The sequence below is a fragment of the Podarcis cretensis genome (genome assembly GCF_951804945.1).
Source record: "Podarcis cretensis genome assembly, chromosome: 10".
NCBI lineage: Eukaryota > Metazoa > Chordata > Lepidosauria > Squamata > Lacertidae > Podarcis > Podarcis cretensis.
Window position 1 is genome coordinate 16,579,778 of NC_137179.1, and position 21,326 is coordinate 16,601,103.

The 21,326-nt window shown below is 42.2% G+C and overlaps 1 protein-coding gene across 3 annotated transcripts in view; it reads left to right on the plus strand.

Annotated features, from left to right (window-relative positions):
* Nucleotides 1-21,326, plus strand: part of EPS8 (EGFR pathway substrate 8, signaling adaptor) — a 156,050-nt gene that overhangs the window by 41,524 nt on the left and 93,200 nt on the right. The gene's annotated exons all lie outside the window — the stretch shown is intronic.

Genomic DNA, 21,326 nt, shown 5'->3' on the forward strand with positions numbered 1-21,326 from the left:
CTTGCCTTCTGCCCAATCTGAAGGCGGTTGTTATCTTAAATTCTTCTTCCTCTGAGTTTACCTGCCAAAATTCTGATAATTCTTTTGTGAGAAAGTCCACTAGGTTGTCCCCTTCACTTTCAGGGACCAACCTAAGTCTCAAATTCTTCTCTTTCCTCTGCATCTCCCACAAAGACAAGGCCGCCTCATGCTGGTCCAGCTTCTTACAGACTGGTATTAAACTTTCCTGTGTGGTTTCTGCGGTAAATTTAGCTTCTTCTGCAATTTTTCGAATTGTGGCGTTTTCTTGAACCAATTTATTTATGGTTTCTGTATTAGATGTAATGCTTTTGGTGTTTAAATCCAGTTTTGTTGTAAGTTCTGTCAGTTGTTTGGTATTCTCCGTGCTTTGCTTAGTCAAATTTTCTAAAGATTCATTTATTTTGAGTAATGCTTGAGTCACTGAATCCATGAATACGTTTATTCCTTTCTCCTGTCCAGCTGTGCCTGTTGGCAGTAAGCCTGATATTGAGCCTCTTTTTTTTTCTTTTTTTTATTAATAATATTTATTAAATTTTTAGTTTAACAATAATACATAAATAATAACACAGTCTTTTCCAATATCCACATTTCATATTCATCTTTGGACTTCCTCACGACCCTTGTTCCTGCTTTCTAAACTCATAAATTTTACCAGCAAATTATTAACTTAATTTAATTCATATAATATAATTTCAATATTTAATATGTCAAATTTTGGGATTTAACTTACTCACATTGAAGCTTAATCATAAAATATTACTTATCCACAATTTATCTTTTCATCTTCCAATTACTTTAAATTTAAATTCTTTATAACTCGTTTGTTGGAGCCATATTTTTACTAATCTTACATCTTTCTTAACATTCATACAATTTGCAATATTTTTGTAGATAGTCCTTGAATTTCTTCCAGTCTTCCTCCACCAGTTCTTCTCCCAGGTCTCGGATTCTGCCAGTCATCTCGGCCAATTCCATATAGTCTATCAGTTGCATCTGCCATTCTTCCAGTGTGGGTAATTCTTGAGTTTTCCAGCTTTTAGCGATGAGTATCCTTGCTGCTGTAGTAGCATACATAAAAAAAGTTCGGTCCTTCTTTTGCACACTCTGACCAACAATGCCCAAGAGAAAGGCCTCTGGTTTCTTAGGGAAGGTATACTTAAATACCTTTTTCAGTTCATTATAAATCATTTCCCAGAAAACCTTCACTCTAGGGCAAGTCCACCAGAGGTGAAAGAATGTTCCTTCAGCTTCTTTACATTTCCAACACTTATTGTCTGACAGGTGATATATTTTTGCTAGCTTGACTGGGGTCATGTACCACCTATATATCATTTTCATAATGTTTTCTTTCAAGGCATTACATGCCGTAAACTTCATACCGGTGGTCCATAACTTTTCCCAGTCAGCAAACATGATGTTATAGCCAATGTCCTGTGCCCACTTTATCATAGCTGATTTAACCGTTTCCTCCTGTGTATTCCATTTTAACAGCAAGTTATACATTCTCGAAAGTATCTTAGAGCTGGGTTCTAACAGTTCTGTTTCTAACTTTGATTTTTCCACCTGGAATCCTATCTTTTTATCCGACTTAAAAACTTCTTTAATCTGAGCATAATGTAACCAATCTCGCACTTTATCTTTTATTTTCTCCATACTCTGCAACCTCCAGGTATCTCCATCTTTTTCTATAATTTCCCAATATTTCGGCCATTTGGCCTCCATATTGAGTTTTTTCAGGGCCTTAGCCTCCATTGGTGATAGCCACCTTGGGGTCTTGTTTTCCAATAAGTCTTTATATTTCAACCAGACATTAAATATTGCTTTTCTGACAACATGGTTCTTGAAATTCTTATGTATTTTAGCCTTGTCATACCACAGATATGCATGCCACCCAAATGCATTGTTGAATCCTTCCATGAGCCTCTTTTCTTTTGTGCAGCTTTAGCCTTAGATCTTGTTGTTATATCTTCTGTGGAGCCACTCATGTCCCAAGGTCGTTCCCACAGGAACAGCTCTTGAGTGGAAAAATCCAGTGACTTGTTTTATTTGACAGTCTATGTTACAACTGTAGCCTTTCAGCCCTCTAGAGGGAGCAGTACATTATGTCCAATAAGCAGAAGAAACAAAGAAACCAAAAGCCCTCTTGGAGAAGAGTTTTTTTTTTTGACAAAGAAACTTTCAATCTTCTAATTGCAACAATATTATTTCTGTAGAGTCCCAAAAATTGTATCTATTTGAGCTCTCCGCTTTGCAGCAGGTTCTATCAGACAGTTCCTGTCAAAGCGCTTCACCCAGGCAGTCTGTTCCCAGAGTCAGAGACAGCAGGAATTAATCACTTAAATTTCCTCTCATGCAGGTTAAGCCAAGTTCCCCTTTCTTCCCCCCCTGCTCCTGCTTGCTGGGGGGGTAGTTAGAGTTCAATGTCAAAGTTAAATAATTCAGAAGTTCAGAGTTACTTTTCCTTCAATTGCAGCTTTCCAGTTCCGTTGCTTTAAAAGCCATGCAGTCCGGGGGAGGCAGACTTCCTTTATTTACCATCCCCGTTTTCAGCCAAATTTCAAACTTTTTTTTTATAATCCCAGTAGGTTTCCCAATCCTACTTACGGGTATTTCAATTTCAGTCCAGATTTCAGGAAGGAATCGGCGCTCTCCGCCTATGGCGACGCGGCTTCACTTCATGGGCTGGGTAGCGACTCTCAGCACCGCACGATCCCCCGATGCTCCTCTGGAGCCTTTAAGAAGGCTCTTTTGCAGTAAAGGGGGGCGCAAATGGTGCCCACCGAGTCTCCTTGTTCACAGGCTTCCGCGCCTGTGATTTTAGGGGTCCCCGCTTCGCCGTAGCAGTCAGACCCGAACTCGTGAAGCAGCCCTCTCTCCGGAGATCGGGGAGAGAGCCGCCATTAAGCGCTGGCGCTGACCGGAAGTCCCCTAAGCTGGGCATTTTTGTGCATTGTTGCAGAATGGTAAAAGGTAAAGGTACCCCTGCCTGTACGGGCCAGTCGTTAGAGTTCAATGCCAAAGTTAAATAATTCAAAAGTTCAGAGTTACTTTTCCTTCAATTGCAGCTTTCCAGTTCCGTTGCTTTAAAAGCCATGCAGTCCGGGGGAGGCAGACTTCCTTTATTTACCATCCCCGTTTTCAGCCAAATTTCAAACTTTTTTTTTATAATCCCAGTAGGTTTCCCAATCCTACTTACGGGTATTTCAATTTCAGTCCAGATTTCAGGAAGGAATCGGCGCTCTCCGCCTATGGCGACGCGGCTTCACTTCATGGGCTGGGTAGCGACTCTCAGCACCGCACGATCCCCCGATGCTCCTCTGGAGCCTTTAAGAAGGCTCTTTTGCAGTAAAGGGGGGCGCAAATGGTGCCCACCGAGTCTCCTTGTTCACAGGCTTCCGCGCCTGTGATTTTAGGGGTCCCCGCTTCGCCGTAGCAGTCAGACCCGAACTCGTGAAGCAGCCCTCTCTCCGGAGATCGGGGAGAGAGCCGCCATTAAGCGCTGGCGCTGACCGGAAGTCCCCTAAGCTGGGCATTTTTGTGCATTGTTGCAGAATGGTAAAAGGTAAAGGTACCCCTGCCTGTACGGGCCAGTCGTTAGAGTTCAATGCCAAAGTTAAATAATTCAAAAGTTCAGAGTTACTTTTCCTTCAATTGCAGCTTTCCAGTTCCGTTGCTTTAAAAGCCATGCAGTCCGGGGGAGGCAGACTTCCTTTATTTACCATCCCCGTTTTCAGCCAAACTCTAGGGTTGTGCGCCCATCTCACTTAAGAGGCCGGGGGCCAGCACTGTCCGGAGACACTTCCGGGTCACGTGGCCAGCGTGACGAAGCTGCTCTGGCGAGCTAGCACCAGCGCAGTACACGGAAACGCCGTTTACCTTCCCACTATAAAGCGGTACCTATTTATCTACTTGCACTTGGGGGTGCTTTCGAACTGCTAGGTGGGCAGGTGCTGGGACCGAAAGACAGGAGCTCACCCCGCCGCAGGGATTCGAACCGCTGACCATACGATCGGGAAGTCCTAGGCGCTGAGGTTTTACCCACAGCGCCACCCGCGTCCCAGGCGTTGCAGAATGAGCTGGTGGCAATTAAGTCTTCAAAGAAATTGCTTTCAGAGCATTGTGCTGCCCTCTGTGTTTTATGGGGCTCTTCTTTGTGAGAATGTTCAGGGTGGCAGGAGAGGATATATTGTTTATCAATATCCTTTCTAACTTGTGCTAGCAAGTTCTTTAACTTAGCCGAGTTTACATTCCCCTTTACTTGCACAGCAGATAGCTGGTTGCAGGCTTGTGTAAGCCTCTGACTATACACAATTCAATCTGGTTTGTGCAGACTGCAATGTGTTCTAATATTTTCCTGGTAAGACTCCTTGAAGAATAAAGACACCACAATTTTATTCATAAGTAAATAAAATAAGTTTACTTACACCAGGCAGAGCACAGTGTGATCCCTGAAGGCAGACTTAGTTCCAAATATGTATATGTGGATCTACCCCATATGGGGGGGTTAATCCCAGTGACTACAGACTGGCAGTCACTACAGTTCACACGAAGAAAGGAAAATGGAAAAGAAGAGAGAGTGGCAGCATGCCTTATCCTCTTGTTACCTGGGCAGGTAAGGTCATCCCCACCTCTTTGTTGTTGTTTAGTCGTTTAGTCGTGTCCGACTCTTCGTGACCCCATGGACCAGAGAACGCCAGGCACTCCTGTCCTCCACTGCCCCCCGCAGCTTGGTCAGATTCATGCTGGTAACCTCGAAAACACTATCCAACCATCTCGTCCTCTGTCGCCCCCTTCTCCTTGTACCCTCCATCTTTCCCAACATCAGGGTCTTCTCCAGGGAGTCTTCTCTTCTCATGAGGTGGCCAAAGTACTGGAGCCTCAGCTTCACAATCTGTCCTTCCAGTGAGCACTCAGGGCTGATTTCCTTCAGAATGGAGAGGTTTGATCTTCTTGCAGTCCATGGGACTCTCAAGAGTCTCCTCCAGCACCATAATTCAAAAGCATCAATTCTTCGGCGATCAGCCTTCTTTGTGGTCCAGCTCTCACTTCCATACATCACTACTGGGAAAACCATAGCTTTAACTATACGGACCTTTGTTGGCAAGGTGATGTCTCTACTTCTCAAGATGCTGTCTAGGCCTGTCATTGCCCTTCTCCCAAGAAGCAGGCGTCTTTTAATTTCGTGGCTGCTGTCACCATCTGCAGTGATCATGGAGCCCAAGAAAGTAAAATCTCTCACTGCCTCCATTTCTTCCCCTTCTATTTGCCAGGAGGTGATGGGACCAGTAGCCATGATCTTCGTTTTTTTGATGTTGAGCTTCAGACCATATTTTGCACTCTCCTCTTTCACCCTCAATAAAAGGTTCCCCACCTCTAGTCACATGCAAAAGGAAGGATGCTCCAGCCCAGGAGGAACAAGGAAGTTTTGACTGGCTGGACCAAACATCCCTTTGCATGTCCACTCTAGGAAAACAAGGAATGTTGTGTTTGACTGCTCTCAGTGGATTGCATCCCACATTCTTATGGCGAAAGGGTTTTGGGGATGATCAAGGCTTTGAAGAAAAAAATTCCTAAGAAAGGACTGGGTCTCCAGTGTCCTCAAGCAGCCTAGGAGTACCCTCTTCAACACACTACATATTCACTGAAACATTTTATATCCTGTTTTTCAGTCTTTCACAGCCCCGTCTCCAAAGTTGGCTCACAAAATGTGTCTAAAGCAGCACCGCATACACAATAAAAACAAAATACAAGCAAATCCATAGCTAAGAGGCAGCAGCGGCCCAGTAACAAACTGGTAGAGGAAGGAAAGAAACCAGCTCAGAACAAAGGTGCATCAGACAGAGAGGTCTCACTCACGTGAAAACAAATTCCCGGTCATTGCGAAACATATTTGGGTTGGACTAGATGACCCCCAGGGTACCTTCCAACTCTATAGTTCTATGAAACATTTAAAGAGGGGGCTGGTTTGGTTTCCCAGTGTAGGGAGTTCTATCATCCAGCAGCCACAGCGGAGAGTGGCCTGGCCTTAGGAATGTACAGATCCACTCACCAGTTTGCCAGCATTCTGAGCAGGAAACACAGTGCCAAACAGATCCCAGATCCTAAGATATCATTTCCACTGCAGTTTCAAAGCAGGTAAGATACAGTGGAAGCCCCTTTTGAGCAGCAAGAGAGATTCCCTCCACTTTTTTTATTTACCTGACACAAGTAAGAGAAGACCTTCCCTGCCTCCCAAGCTCTCTGTGTGTTCCAGAGTATGAAACGGTGATGGTAATTGATGGTGACCACTGGGTATGGATGAATATTTTCATTTCGGTTTCTGGTTTTTCAATATTACCATTTCAGCCCTCCACACCAGTTCTTCTTCTTCCTCTTCCTCTTCTTCTTCTTCAAGCCCTCATGAAAATTCATCGACATTCTCCTGACACACACATTTCATTGTTGTCCAGGCAAATAGCAATGAAAAGAACATGCAAAAATGAAATTGGTCAGCAGAAGAAAAGTATCTTAGGCAAAATTGTAGAGCCAGGTTGTTGGAACATCTAGAGCAGAGCCGATTCAGCCCTCCACAATTCCTCTAAAGCAGGGTTTTCCAAGCTTGGTTCCCCACAAATTCCCATCATCCCTAGCTAGCAGACAGGACCAGTGGTCAAGGATGATGGGAATTGTAGTCCCAAAACAGCTGGAGCTTGGGAAACCCTGATCTAGAGCAGTTTTGCAGGGCTGAAACAGCTCTGCTCTAGATGTTCCATCAACCTGACTACTTCCCCAGGCTTCTCTTCTGAAGGAGCTGATACTGGAAGCACCAATCTGTTGAGTATATCAGCATTGTCACATTGACTACCTGCCTTGTGCATCATGTATCATCAACCTTTCAGACTGAGGACCCAGTTTTAACGTGAGCATGCATTGGGGACCAATTTCACCGTACATTTGCATGGTGGTCATGCTCCTGCTGCGACCCACGTTGGATCAAGCTGTGCCCCACCAGTGGGTCCCGCCCCACTGTTTGCAGACGAGTGTTGCGGAGAATCATTTACTCATAAGTTGAATGCAGTGCCCAACAAGAATAAGGGGAATGAACCAACACCCACAATGGCTGCAGCCCGACTACAGTGTTGATCTCCTAAAATTGCCCTACCAAAGGTTTGTGGTCTGTTATCATGGTGAAGGGCTTCCTATGCAGGCACTAGGTGGTTTGAGTGTTTGTTTTTCCTGCCAGAAAATAAACCTTGGCTCCTGCTTGTGGTTTGTGTGGAGGAAAGCAAACCTTGAGTACTAGTTTGCGTGTAAAGCTGAGCCAAGCGTTGTGGTTTGTTTCTCCTGGCTGCAGAGAGGGTGGAATAAAGTGGGAGCGATTGAGGAGCTTTCCGTGATGTGTGAACTAGGCCCCTGTTGTATGTTGTGCTTTGAAATTTGATGAGATACACGTTTACCTAAGGAATACAGGTTAAGTGCTGGAACAGTAAGCAACTTGTGTTCCTTCCTTGGGCAAAACTGCCAAGGCTCACATTTAGGCAAGTGAATCCCATTTAGGAGACAGTATTCAGATAAAAAATAAAAATCACAGTCAGTTACATGTTTTGCATTAATATGTCTTCTACAACAGCCTTGCTGCATTCAAGGAGCGTGTAGGCCTGTGCCCCCTACCTTGGTTTTGACTTACTTTATACATTGCTATTTTTCTCTGAAGTGGTACACTCTGAATTCTTCATTTGGGGCCTCTTTTCCCAACAAGGCTTCATATCTAACCTGGAATATTGTGTCCAGTTTTGGGCACCACAGTTTAAGAAGGATATTGTTTTTTTGTTTTTTTTTAATAATAATTTTTATTCGTTTTTCAAACAGATAATAAAAAACAGTATAGAACAATATAACTTCAAAATCATCATTTCATACCCTTCTTTCTTTTGACTTCCCCATACCTCCCCATCCCTGCATCCTTGTTTAATGGTTCTTTAGCAACCCTTAGGTCCATTATCTTAATTCCCTTTCATAAAGATTCCTTTAGTTTTTTTTTTTTGATTACTGCTGCAATTCTTTACCTCTTACCCCCTGACATCTTAACATTCCTCAATTTTACAATTATTTTTAAGATATATTTTAAATTTCTTCCAGTCCTCTTCCACTGTCTCTTTCCCCTGGTCACGGATTCTGCCCGTCATCTCGGCCAGTCCCATAAAGTCAATCACCTTTGTTTGCCATTCTTCCAGAGTAGGTAGTTCTTGCGTCTTCCAATACTTTGCCAGTAGAATTCTTGCTGCTGTAGTGGCATACATAAAGAACATCCTATCCTTCCTTAACACCACTTGGCCAACCATGCCCAAGAGAAAAGCCTCTGGTTTCTTAGGAAAAGTCCACTTAAGGACCTTCTTAATTTCATTATAGATCATTTCCCAGAAAGCTTTAACCTTTGGGCAGGTCCACCAAAGGTGGTAGAAAGTGCCTTCAGTCTCATTACATTTCCAACACTTATTATTAGGCAAATGGTAAATTTTTGCAAGCTTGACTGGGGTCATGTACCACCGATAGATCATTTTCATAATATTTTCTTTTAAAGCATTACATGCAGTAAATTTGATACCGGTGGTCCATAACTGTTCCCAGTCAGCAAACATAATATCATGACCAATATCTTGTGCCCATTTAATCATTGCTGATTTCACCGTTTCATCCTGTGTATTCCATTTCAACAGCAAGTTATACATTTTTGATAAGTTCTTAGTATTGGGTTCCAACAATTCTGTTTCTAGTTTTGACTTCTCTTTCTGAAATCCTATTTTCCTGTCCTGTTTAAATGTCTCATTTATCTGATGGTAATGCAACCAATCTCGAACCTTAGGCTTTAGTTTCTCATAACTCTGAAGTTTCACCCTTTCACCATCATATTCTAGAATCTCATGATATTTTGGCCATTTAGAGTCCATATTAAGCTTTTTTACTTCCCTAGCTTCCATTGGTGACACCCACCTAGGGGTTTTACTTTCCAGCAGATCTTTATATCTAATCCAAACATTATACAATGCTTTCCTTACAATATGGTTTTTAAAACTTTTATACACCTTTACCTTGTCATACCATAAGTATGCATGCCAACCAAAGCTATTGTCGTACCCTTCCAGGTCCAAAATGTCAGTGTTCTCAAGAAGTAGCCAGTGTTTCAACCAGCAGAAAGCTGCCGATTCATAATAAAGTCTTAAGTCCGGCAGGGCAAACCCCCCTCTATCCTTTGCATCAGTTAAAATCTTGAATTTAATTCTGGGCTTTTTGCCCTGCCAGACAAATTTTGATATGTCTTTCTGCCACTTCTTGAAACAGTCCATCTTGTCCAAAATCTGCAACGTCTGGAATAAAAATAGCATTCTAGGCAATACATTCATCTTAATAGTAGCAATTCGGCCTAACAAGGAAAGTTTCAACCTTGACCATATTTCCAGATCCTTCTTTACCTCTGCCCAACTTTTTTCATAATTATCCTTAAATAGGTTCACATTCTTGGATGTTAAGTTTACCCCCAGGTATTTTACCCTTTTTGTTATTTCCAAGCCTGTTTCATTCTGAAAACTCTCTCTTTCTTCCATTGTTAAATTTTTTTCCAACACTTTCGTTTTTTGTTTGTTCAATTTGAAACCTGCTACTCGACCAAATATTTCAATTAGTTCTAATACTCTTTTAGTACTAGTGTCTGGCTGTTGCAAGATCAATACTAGATCATCTGCAAATGCTCTTAATTTGTAATGTCTAACTCCGACCTGAACTCCTTTAACCAACTGGTCCTTTCTAATCATGTTTAACAAAACCTCCAGGACTGATATAAAAAGCAAAGGGGATATTGGGCATCCCTGCCGTGTACCTTTTTCTATGGGTATTTCTTCTGTTACCACATTGTTTACAATTAACTTGGCCTTTTGTTGAGAATATATTGCACCTATACCGTTTTCAAAACCTTGGCCTACCCCCATCCCTTGGAGATTCTTTTTCATAAAAGTCCAACAGATATTGTCAAAGGCTTTCTCCGCGTCCACAAAAATCAGAACTGCTTTCCTGTTAATGTCAACATCTAGCAACTCCAAAATGTCTTTAATGTTCCTCACATTGTCTGACATATATCTCCCTGGGAGAAAGCCTGTTTGGTCCTTATGAATCTCCTCTATCAACACTCTTTTCAATCTTTTTGCCAAAATGTCTGCAAAAATTTTGTAATCCACATTGAGTAAAGATATAGGGCGGTAGTTTCTGACCTGGTTCTTCTCAGTTTCTGTTTTCGGTATAAGTGAGATGAAAGCCTCTTTCCACGATTCAGGTGCCTTTTTCCCCTTCAGAATTTCATTGCAAACTTCCTTCAATGGTTGTATCAACCATTCTTTCAGCATTTTGTAGTATTTAGCCGTCAGGCCGTCTGGTCCTGGTGATTTTCCCAATTTCATATTTTGGATGGCACCCTCTATTTCTTGTTCTGTTATTTCCTCATTTAAGATCCTTTTACTTTGTTCTGGAATTTTTGGTAAACCGTATTTTCTGATGAATTCTTCTATTTCTTGTTCATTAATTGGCCCTTGTGCATATAATTTCTTAAAGAAACTTTGAAAACAATTGTTTATCTCATTAGGTTTGTGGATAATTTTTCCATCCATTTCTAGACTTGTCACGGTGTTCATTTTCTGCCTTTTTTTCAATTGCCATGACAGAAGTTTCCCACATTTATCCGCTGATTCGAAAGTTCTTTGTCTCATTTGCTTTATCTTCCATTCTATTTGTTGGTTCATGAGCTCCATGTACTGCATCTGATAAAACTTTATTTCTCTCAGAATCTCATGGGACTTTGGTTTGGACCTCAATTTCTTCTCTCCTTCTTTTATTTTTTCTAAGATTTTTTCTTTCCTCTCATTTTGTTTCTTCCTCTTTATAGAATTCTGTTGAATTAGGAAACCTCGCATCACGGCTTTGCTTGCGTCCCAAATTGTTCTTTTCTCCACATCTGTTTTCCTGTTAATCTCAAAATAATCTTTTAATGTTTTAAGGGCCTTCTTGTAAATCTCTTCATCTCTAAATAGGGTGTCATTCATTCTCCATCTAAAGGATCCAGTTGTTGTTAGTTTCATCTCCATCTTCACAGCATTATGGTCGGAGCAAGTTTTTGGGCATATTTCTACTTTTTTTGTTCTTGACGCCAGACTACTAGAAATCCAAATTTGGTCTATTCTTGTCCATGTCATTTTGGCCTCAGAAAAGAAGGTTCCCTCTCTCTCTAGAGGATTCCTTGTTCTCCAAATATCAACCAAGTCCATAGTTTCAGTCATTTCAAAAAAGATCTTTGGTAGTCTCCCTTCTTTTGAGATCACTTGTCTCTGTGCTTTATCCATGTTTGTTGAGACAACTCCATTCATATCTCCCATCATTACGATTTTACAGTCCATAAAGTCAACTAGTGTCTCATGCAACTTCTTAAAGAATTCGGCCTTCCCCTCATTTGGGGCATATACTCCAACAATCAAAATCTTTTCTCCTTGGATTTGTATTTCAATTGCCAGGTATCTTCCTTGTTCATCTTTAAATATCAATTTTGGAGCCAATTTTTCCTTTGCATAGATCACCACACCTCTTTTCTTCACTTTGTCTGATGAGATAAATTATTGACCAAGTCTCTTATTTATCAATAATTTCCTATGTATCCTGGCAATATGGGTTTCTTGCAAACATATTATATCTAATTGTTCTCTCTTCAAAATGTGAAAAACTTGTCGTCTTTTCCGAGGAAGGTTCAAGCCATTACAGTTCCAACTAAGAAGTTGCAGAGACATTTTGTGTTTAAGTAGCTGTTCCTCCAACTGCTCCAAGCTTCTGTTCTTCCTCCGATGGTGGTGGTAAAAGTCCAAATGATAGATCTGCTATATCAGGTGGTTCTTTCTCCTCTACAGTTCCTTTCTGCAAATCCTCCAGGTATCTCTCCAGAAATTGTTCTTTGTCCTGAATTGTTTTTATTTTGATCTTTCTTCCTCTAAAGTTAAAGGACAGTCCTTGTGGGAACTCCCATCTGAATGGTATGGTGTTTTTCTTCAACAGGTCTGCTAAGCTTTTATAGAAGGCTCTCACCTCTAAAATGTACTTGGGAATGTCCTTAAAGATCTGTATTTGACAGTTTTGGATCACTTTTGGCTAAGATCAAGGCCTTTTGGCTAAGATCAAGTGTAGTATCTGTTCTTATCAGTTTAAGAAGGATATTGACAAGATGGAACGTATGCAGAGGAGGGCATACAGGATTATTATTATTATTATTATTATTACTGAATTTATATATTGCCCTATACCTGGCGGTCTCAGGGGAAGAATTCAGAATTTATGAGGAATGGTTGAGGGAGGTGGGTCAGTTTATCCTGGAGAAGAGAAGACCAAGAGGTGATATGATAGCCATCTCCCAATATTGGAAGGGCTGTCACATGAAAGGTGAAGCAAGCTTGTTTTCTGCTGCTCTAGAGGGTAGAACTCAAACCAATGGATTCCAGTGACAAGAAACCAATGACTAAACACTAGGAAAGACTTTTTGATGGTAAGAGTTGTCCAACAGTGGAACCGGCTACCTAAGAAAGTGGTGGATTCTCCTTGCTAGGAAGTTTTTGGCCAGAGATTAGATGACCATGTGCCAGGGATTCTTTAACTTTGGTTCCTAGATTCCATCTGTACAATTCTCTAAATTCGCTTCACGCCGACTCTTCACCTTGACGACAAAAATGTGAGTTGGGTCTTCCATATCTGTTTTCCCTTGGGAGGCTCACCCCAGTCTGCATTCTGCATCACTTTCAGTGACAGAATTATCTGTCTAAGGGAAACAGTCACCCCAGAACTCACATTGGGATGAAGCCTTGGTCTCACCTGACACCACTTCAACCACAATGCTTTCACACACCCAGTTATACATTTTGGATATTGAGTAAGAGGGTATTGGACCTGTCGTGACTTCCTGCTTGAGTAGACACTTGTCATGTTTATTTCCTTCAAGAAGCTCAAGGCGCCATACATAGCTGTTCGCCTGGCCTAGATTTTATCCTCACACGCACCCACCCTCTGTGAGCGAGGTTAGGTTGAAGATGGTAGTTTCTGGCTCAAGTTGACCCAGTGAACTTTCATGGCTGAGCGAGAATTCGCATGTGGGATTTGAGCATGTCAGCATCATGTAAGAGCAGTTACCTTTCATGGGACTGAATTCAATGAGACATTCAGGTTGGTCATTTCTCTCTACTGGCCCCTCTCGCCCGCCCCCCCCCCCCCCCCCGATGCTCAACTACTGTTAGGAATGCTTTGAGGCCAACAGTGTGAGAGAAGAGTACGGCTCAATTTCATAATTTTGCACACTGTGTAACAGCATTTACTATGAATTATGGCATTCTTCAAGAGACTAGCATCCTTGTAATGATGTAAAAAAAAAAAAAAATGATTGCCATATCTAGGCCACACTTGGACAGCTGTAAGCCCAAAAATGACTCCCAGGCTGCACACCTGGTCCTTCAGGGGCACAGTTGCTCCATTCAGGACTAGGGAGTCCCCTGCCTGCCCGCCCCTGTCCCCAGAAAACAGTACATCTGTCTTGTCAGGATTCCACCTCAATCTGTTAACTGCCATACATCTTCCAACAGAGATTATACTTGGCTTAGTGCAAGTGTAGCCAGTGTGCTGCCTTCCAGATGTTTTGGGCTAGAACTCTAACCATCCTTGACAGAGAATCATAGAATTGTAGAACTGGAAGGGACCATAAGGGTCATCTAGTCGAACCCCCTGCAAATGCGGGAATCTTTTGCCCAGTGTGGGGCTCAAACCCATTACCCACTGGGAATTATAGTCTCATGCTCTACCGACTGAGAAAGGCAGCCCCAAACATTCTAGACTCATATAACATTCTTCTGTGGTGGTTTAGGCAAAATGGGCAATTCTCTGTGCACTTACAAGAACATAAGGCTATAAGAGGAACTGTACTACATCAGCTCAACGGCTCATCTCTTCCTGCATTCTTTACTCTCATTGGTCAGCCAGATGTCTATGGGAAGCTTGCAAGCAGCACATGAATTGACCTGCTCCTCCATGGACAGCTGTAAGCCCAAAATGACTCCCAGGCTGCACACCTGGTCCTTCAGGGGCACAGTTGCCCCATTCAGGACTAGGGAGTCCCCTGCCTGCCCGCCCCTGTCCCCAGAAAACAGTACATCTGTCTTGTCAGGATTCCACCTCAATCTGTTAACTGCCATACATCTTCCAACAGAGATTATACTTGGCTTAGTGCAAGTGTAGCCAGTGTGCTGCCTTCCAGATGTTTTGGGCTAGAACTCTAACCATCCTTGACCATTGGCCGTGCTGGCTGGGCTGATGGGAATTGGAGCCCACAACATCCGACTACCTGTAACTTAGTAAGTTGTTAGACCTGCAATTTATGTCTTTAAAGGCAATTATTTCATCAGCTGCAGATTAAGAGTTAAATCAACAGCATTAAAGTGTGTTGTCATGTGCTTTAGCAGTAAATTGAGGTAGTCCTTCTTTTAACTTTGTAAGGAATACGCCCGCTTAAAGGCCTGGTCAAAGTATCACACTCCAGGAAGCATCACTTCTGCTGTGATGCCAACCCAGTACTTGCTGCTAAAATCAGCTCATGCTTTGTTGGCACCCTATTTTATTTTATTTATTTATTTATTTTATTTATTATTAATTACATGGAGGCTGAAATATATTTGTAACTGGCCAACAATGTGTGTATCACTGATGATCGCGCTGAAAGTATCCTGAGGGGCGCTGTCCCTTTCTGGGCATGGATTTAAAAGTTAGCAAGGGCTGGAGAAGAGTGAAAAGGAGTTTTTCCTTACTGTAAATGGTTCACGTCTTTGCTTTTTGTACAATTGATGGTGATAATTGCTTCCTTGTAGCTCCAGCAGTGTATGTATTGTGTATGTAGAAAGTAGGTCCTTGCTTTTATACTCTACTTTTACATACTGTACTCTATATCTAAATCAAGATAGTGTTGGAGGGAAGTGGAAAGGGTAATAAACCAGCAAGAGAGGAGGAAGGAACTGGGAATGTAAAGGTAACTATAGTACCTATTGGAAGACTAATAGAGAGGTTGGTTTCGTACTAAGGAATTCTGCACTAGTGGCAATTGGAAACGTGGATCTTGCACGTGTCCAAAGTTCTTCATTGCACTTCACAAATTCTTTGGAAGATGAGAATATGGAGAGACAGCATGCCACAGTGTATCATTGGAGGCATGTCAAGTCATCAATGTGAGAGGACAGCATATCCCTCCAATTCTCAGTTATGAATGAAATGCTGGAAATTGTGTCTGACCTACATTGTGCCGTATTTGTCCAGCTGCTGACTTGGCAATACAGAAAACTATGCACTTGCAGGATCAAACTTCAGCAATCTTCCCTTAGCCATAGGTCCACAGAACTGCAATTTGGGGATAATACTGTAATGATGGGTTGTAGATGCATTGCACTGTGATTTTTAAAAAAAGGTTAAAACACATTTCTCTCTCTCTCTTGAAATTAAGCCCAGAGTTCAATACAGCATCAACTTAAATACAATATTATCAACCCGGGTAGTTTTAAAGTTGTAGTTTAGTTGATTTTCTTAAGGTGTTTATTCCTAGCAAGTATGCAAGAAAATGCATGTATTTCAAGTTGAATGCTTGTGGTGTATTGGCATCAGAATATAGTATGGTGTACTTCAGCTTTGTTTAATAAATACAAAGAAAGTAAACATGCTAAATTGGATCACTCTCTGGGGCACCAGAAAATGGTCTGATGTAAACTACCCTAAGCAAATTATCTTAATTTGCATGTGAATATGAACAACCTAGATTAATTTGCATAGGGAAATAATAAAATTCAAAATTTCCCAGAAAACCAGGTCTTGGTGAATTGTGGAGAGCATATTGTTTCTCAGTCACAGTTATGCTGAGTCCTGGATTTCTATGTTGTGTTCTTTAGACAGCTGCCATTTTTGCTGTTCTGGAAATAAATGGCACCAAAAGTAACCAGGAGTGGGGAGGAGCTGGAAATGCTTCCTGTTCACTGTGTGTAAGTTCCCAAGCATCCTGAATTCCTGGCAGTGGAGGCTGGTCCTTTGGGGAAATGAGACACTGCCCCATAGACCTCAACCCATCTCCACCTGCTTGCATTCCTACTTGCAACCAATCAAGGGATGGCTCTGCTTGTCATTGCCTCTGGCGCCCCCTACTGTTGGTCTCCCTTCCATCTGCCCTACCAGTCCTAAAGGACACCAACTGCCACTGATTCCTCAGCTCCTCATGAGGATAAATCTGCCACGTTGCTCTGCGAAGTCTGCACATCACACTTGCCGGTACTTGAGGTCCAAAGCAAGGTTGGAGAATCTTTTGCAGCCCAAGGCCTGCATTCTCTCCCTCCAGTGGTGAGACAAAAGTGATGTGCCACATAACTTTCACATAACACGCTACATTCCATCCAGGTGAAAACCAGAGATTCCAGCTACACATTGCACACTTCTCTCTACCATTCATTCAGACAAGCAAGAGGCTTTATTGGAGTTCAGCCACCCATTCCAGCTAGACTAGAGCAGTCAGGGAGAGCACCATTTGTAAGCTATGAATAAACCTTGGAAGCTCAGGCCCAGGGTTAATTAATGGCTTCTTATCCAGGTTGCCTATTGATGCTAGTCCCAGCTGGTGGTCTGCAGTCCCCAAGGGGTCTGCGTAGCCCACCCAGGAGGTCCGTGGCACAGACCCGCCAAGTGTCTAGGACATTCCATTTTAGGGGGCCATGTTCTCATGTGGGTCACATGACTTGTGTGGAAGGACGACCAGGAAGATACACACCCCAGTTTTGTGCTGGGACATGTTGAGAGGTATGGTGGCACCATTCACATAACAAAAACTATCATGGAGATATGGTAGTTTTCAGAAGTTGTCTTCTTCTTTGACGATCATTCGTAGCAGAGTAAGATTGTCTTCCATGAACACGATCTTTAACAGTGAGTCTGTAAGTGACTGTGGAGGCCAGTTCTGGATCTACGCATCTTTCCACAGTGGGGACATAGGTTTCCAGGAGGGAGTTGATCATGGTAAGGGTTTGCCAAGCGTGTCTTCCTCTTAGCGTGTTTCTACCTTTCATCCTGAGTTCAAGCGTCTTCAAAGTCCATGACACCTTTGGTAAAGGCTGTTCTCCAATTGGAGTGCTCGCAGGCCAGTGTTTCCCAGTTGCCAGTGTTTATATTACATTTTTAAAGATTTGCCTTGAGAGAGTCTTTAAACATCTTTTGTTGGCCACCAGCATTACGGTTTCTATTTTTAAGTTCGGGACTAGAGTAGTTGCTTTGGAAGACAATAATCAGGCATCCACACAACATGACCAATCCAATGAAGTTGATGTTGAAGAATCATTGCTTTGACACTGATGATCTTTGCTTCTTCCAGTACACTGTCATTAGTTCACTTGGTTTTGGAAAAACGGGATCCGCACAACTTAGCTAATTGGGAACCACTGACCTATAGGATTGGGCCTGCTTAGCTTCTTCAGTGGAACAAACACCCTCTTCATGTAATTGTTTTGATGACTGGTCTTGTGTTTTGGGTTGCCCTTCGTATGTTATTTTAAAATAAAATAGTGCATTAGAAGTTGTGAGTTCTTGCAACTCATTCCAGATTTATTTAGAGCTCAGCCTCGAATCCCTACAGTCGGAATCACTGAGGAAAAACTTTGCTGCTGTAAATTTGTTTTAACCATGTTTGATCTTGGAGCGATACTGCTGACCTATCGCAGGGTCCCGCTGCCCAGTTCGCTAGCAAAGTATGACTTGCTCAACTTGAAGAGTAAATATTTACTTTATTAAGCGTGTAAAGGAAATGTTGGTTCACACCCTTCAAGCGGTAACTGAAAAATTTACCAGGACACCAGACCCCGACCTCCTTTTGTGAGAAAAAGGTTATTTGGTATCTGAGAGAAGCTGATAAGTTGGGTTTGAATGTGAGGAATTTTATTTTGTTTTGCCTGAGATTGGACGGGGACTGTAGAGGTCACAATCACACGATATATTTGAAGCACTATGATTCCACAGCTATGGTTTCCTCCAAAGACATCTGGGAGCTGCAGTTCATTCTGGGCGCTGAGAATCACAGAGCTGCAATTCTCAGAGTCTGCAGGAAGAGGAATTGATTGCTAAAGCGCTCTGCGAATTGCAGCTCGGAACATAGGATCAAAGTGCTTCTCCCTTGTCCCAAAGTAGTCAGCTGTGTGGCTTCCAGATCTTCACATGACAGGTTGTAGCATTGGAGCAGCTGATTCAATAGCAACCAGAAGGTGTGGTCAGCTGACTCACTTGCCAGAGCAGCAAAGGTCCACTATGTCATCCTAGAGCCTGAAATGCCACACCAGGTTTCTGTTGGCATTCAAAACTTGGTTGCAACATCAAGAGCGCAAAGAATAGTTGTTCACTTACTTCAAAAAGGCCAAGCATATCTTAAGTCAGTTTCAAAACTCTAAAACCCACAGAAATGTGGCAAAACCTAAAGATAGGTAGGAGTGCCTTTTCCTATAGATATGGCCAGATTCTGTCAACATTCCAGAATCTGCTGAGCTGATGTAAGCTTAGCTGGCAGTTTGGTCATAATTCTATTGCAACTTTGCTCACAGCTAAACCACTTGACCATCTTGCGTCTGTGAACACATCTTAACAAGGGACGGGCTCAGCTGCAAATTTATACACTGAATGGCCCCGGACTATGTCCTAGCCTCTTTTTGTTTCATGGAGCAGTGAAAGCGAAATGTTGCAAATACTTGTTTTGTTTTTGAGGAGTGATGTTATTACCCTTCTATTACTATCCATACCAGGTCACTCAACCATTGTCCTTTATTTTAGCAGATCAAGATAATCAGGTGACAGCAAAAACTGCAAAAAAATAATAATTAGCAGGAGCAATTAGAATAAAATCTATTATTTGATTATTGATGTAAACCTCCAGAATATATTTTGCATAGTTACGTTTTTTACCTCTATCATCAGTACATGTTTTTAATTTTTTTAATTTTTAATTTTATATTTTATTTTATTTTATTTTATTTTATTTTATTTTATTTTATTTTATTATTTTATTTTATTTTATTTTATTTTATTTTATTTTATTTTATTTTATTTTATTTTATTTTATTGCTATTGGCTGATGTAAATAAAGATTCTTCTGATTCTGTTTTGTCCTGTTAGTCGCAGAACTATGGGTATGTTTTGGAGGGGACATGACTACAAAAGTGTTGAGAGAGCCAGTGTGGTGTAGTGGTTAAGAGCGGTGGACTCGTAATCTGGTGAACCAGGTTCGCTTCCCTGCTCCTCCACATGCAGCTGCTGGGTGGCCTTGGGCTAGTTACACTTCTCTGAAGTCTCTCAGCCTCACTCACCTCACAGAGTGTTTGTTGTGGGGGAGGAAGGGAAAGGAGATTGTTAGCCTCTTTGAGACTCCTTCAGATAGTGATAAAGAGGGATATCAAATCCAAACTCCTCCTCCTCCTCTTCTTCTGTGCAGCACACTCTGCTTTTAATTATTAGGAATTAGGAATTATATTCCACAAAGGTTTGAGCTGTAATCTTGAAAGCCTCTACCAGATATAAGGAACCTGTGGCCTTCCAGATGTTGCTGGATGGAGTACAACTCCTAGCCTCTCTGACCATTGACCATGCTAGCTGGAGGGGATGGGAGTTGGAGTTCAACAGCATCTGGAAGGGCATATGCTTCCAGTGTTAGAAATTAGCCAGGCGCATTTTGCAACTGGTGTAGGTCCAATTGCAACCACGTGGCGATCTCTGCATGCCAGGTTGGCGACTGACATCTCCATCTGGCTGGCCCCTCCAGCTTTCTTAAAAATGAGGAAGCAGAAGAGCTTATTTATCACACCTTTTCCTCCAAGGAGCACATGGTTCACCCAGCTCCTCAGTTAATCCTTACAGTGACCCAGTGAAGTAGGTTAAGAAGCTGGGACTGGCCCAAGGTCACCCACTGAGCTTCACGACTGAGTGGGGATTTGAACCCTGATCTCCCAGGCCCTAGTCTGACATTCTAACCACACTGGCTTCCTAGACTATACATCTGCTGTGGGGCAGCTATATACATGAAGTAGGCAAATAAATATGGGGAAAGCAAATTTCACTTAGAGAAGGAGCTGAAATAACTTTCCTTGAAGGTTGAATTTGTTCTGGTTTGTATTATTGGAGGTTTTAAATGTGTTGTAAACTGCTTTGAGATTTATTTATTTGAAATATAAAGTGATATAGAAATGTTATGAATTGTAATAATTATAAACCCAATTGTAAAAAAGGCCCCTAGACATACTGTTGTGGCGACCATAACCTAGGGTTAAGGTGTGGTGCCATTTGGCGATTAGCTTATATATCTGAGATTCTAATACTGCATGCTCCCCATCCCTGTTGTAGGTTTGTTCTTAATTTTGTATGGGGGATCAGCAACTGGCAATCAAATGTGGCCCATTAAGAGCCAGCTGCTGACTGAGGGATGGGGTAAAAACACCAGGAATCAAATCCTTGAATAAATCTCATTCTCTCTTTTTCTGATCCTCCTTGCTGGGCTCTTTCTGAAGGTGAACAAGAGATCAAGCTGCTTGTTAGGAGCTGCAGAACGTTTATGCTTCTTACCACTTTGCCCTGATCTGTTGTTCTCCCCCCTCTCTCTCTTTCCCACCCCTATGCCAAGTAGGCCAGCTCCCAAGCAGACACCCAGAGGGTTAGCAGGGTGTGTATTCTATGTGGTTTCCTTCTTCATCTGAGCGATCTCTGGCAAAATCAGTTTTCATCTGCAGTTTGGGGATTTCCTGGCAATTAGTTGTTGGATCAAAGGCTTGGCAATTTCATTTCATTTAGGTACACCCTGTTGTTGTTAACCTTCAGGATATGCCCTGCCTATTGGCTGCTGTTGCTTAATTTTCTGTGTGTGCTTCCAATTTGACAGGAAAACCAATGGAGTTAATACTGGATCGGTGGTGAAAGCGTTTATAGCACAAAGGGAAGGTATTTTGATGATGAGCATTCCTTCGGGAGAAAATCAGCTGGGTCATAGTCCAAGCTGGCATAAAACAGTGAGTCAGAAGGGCAGGCGACAGCTATTTGGGTACAGCTGATTAGATCTGGCCAGCTGCCTGATTTCTTGGAAGTATTTGGACCACATTGTATCTGAACATTTCCACGTGTGGCACAGATCCCTTGTGCTGTAAACTCTGCTCACATCCATTCTCCTCTGCATGGATGTGGTGATCCAGTGGTCCTGCGGATATTGGGTACCAACT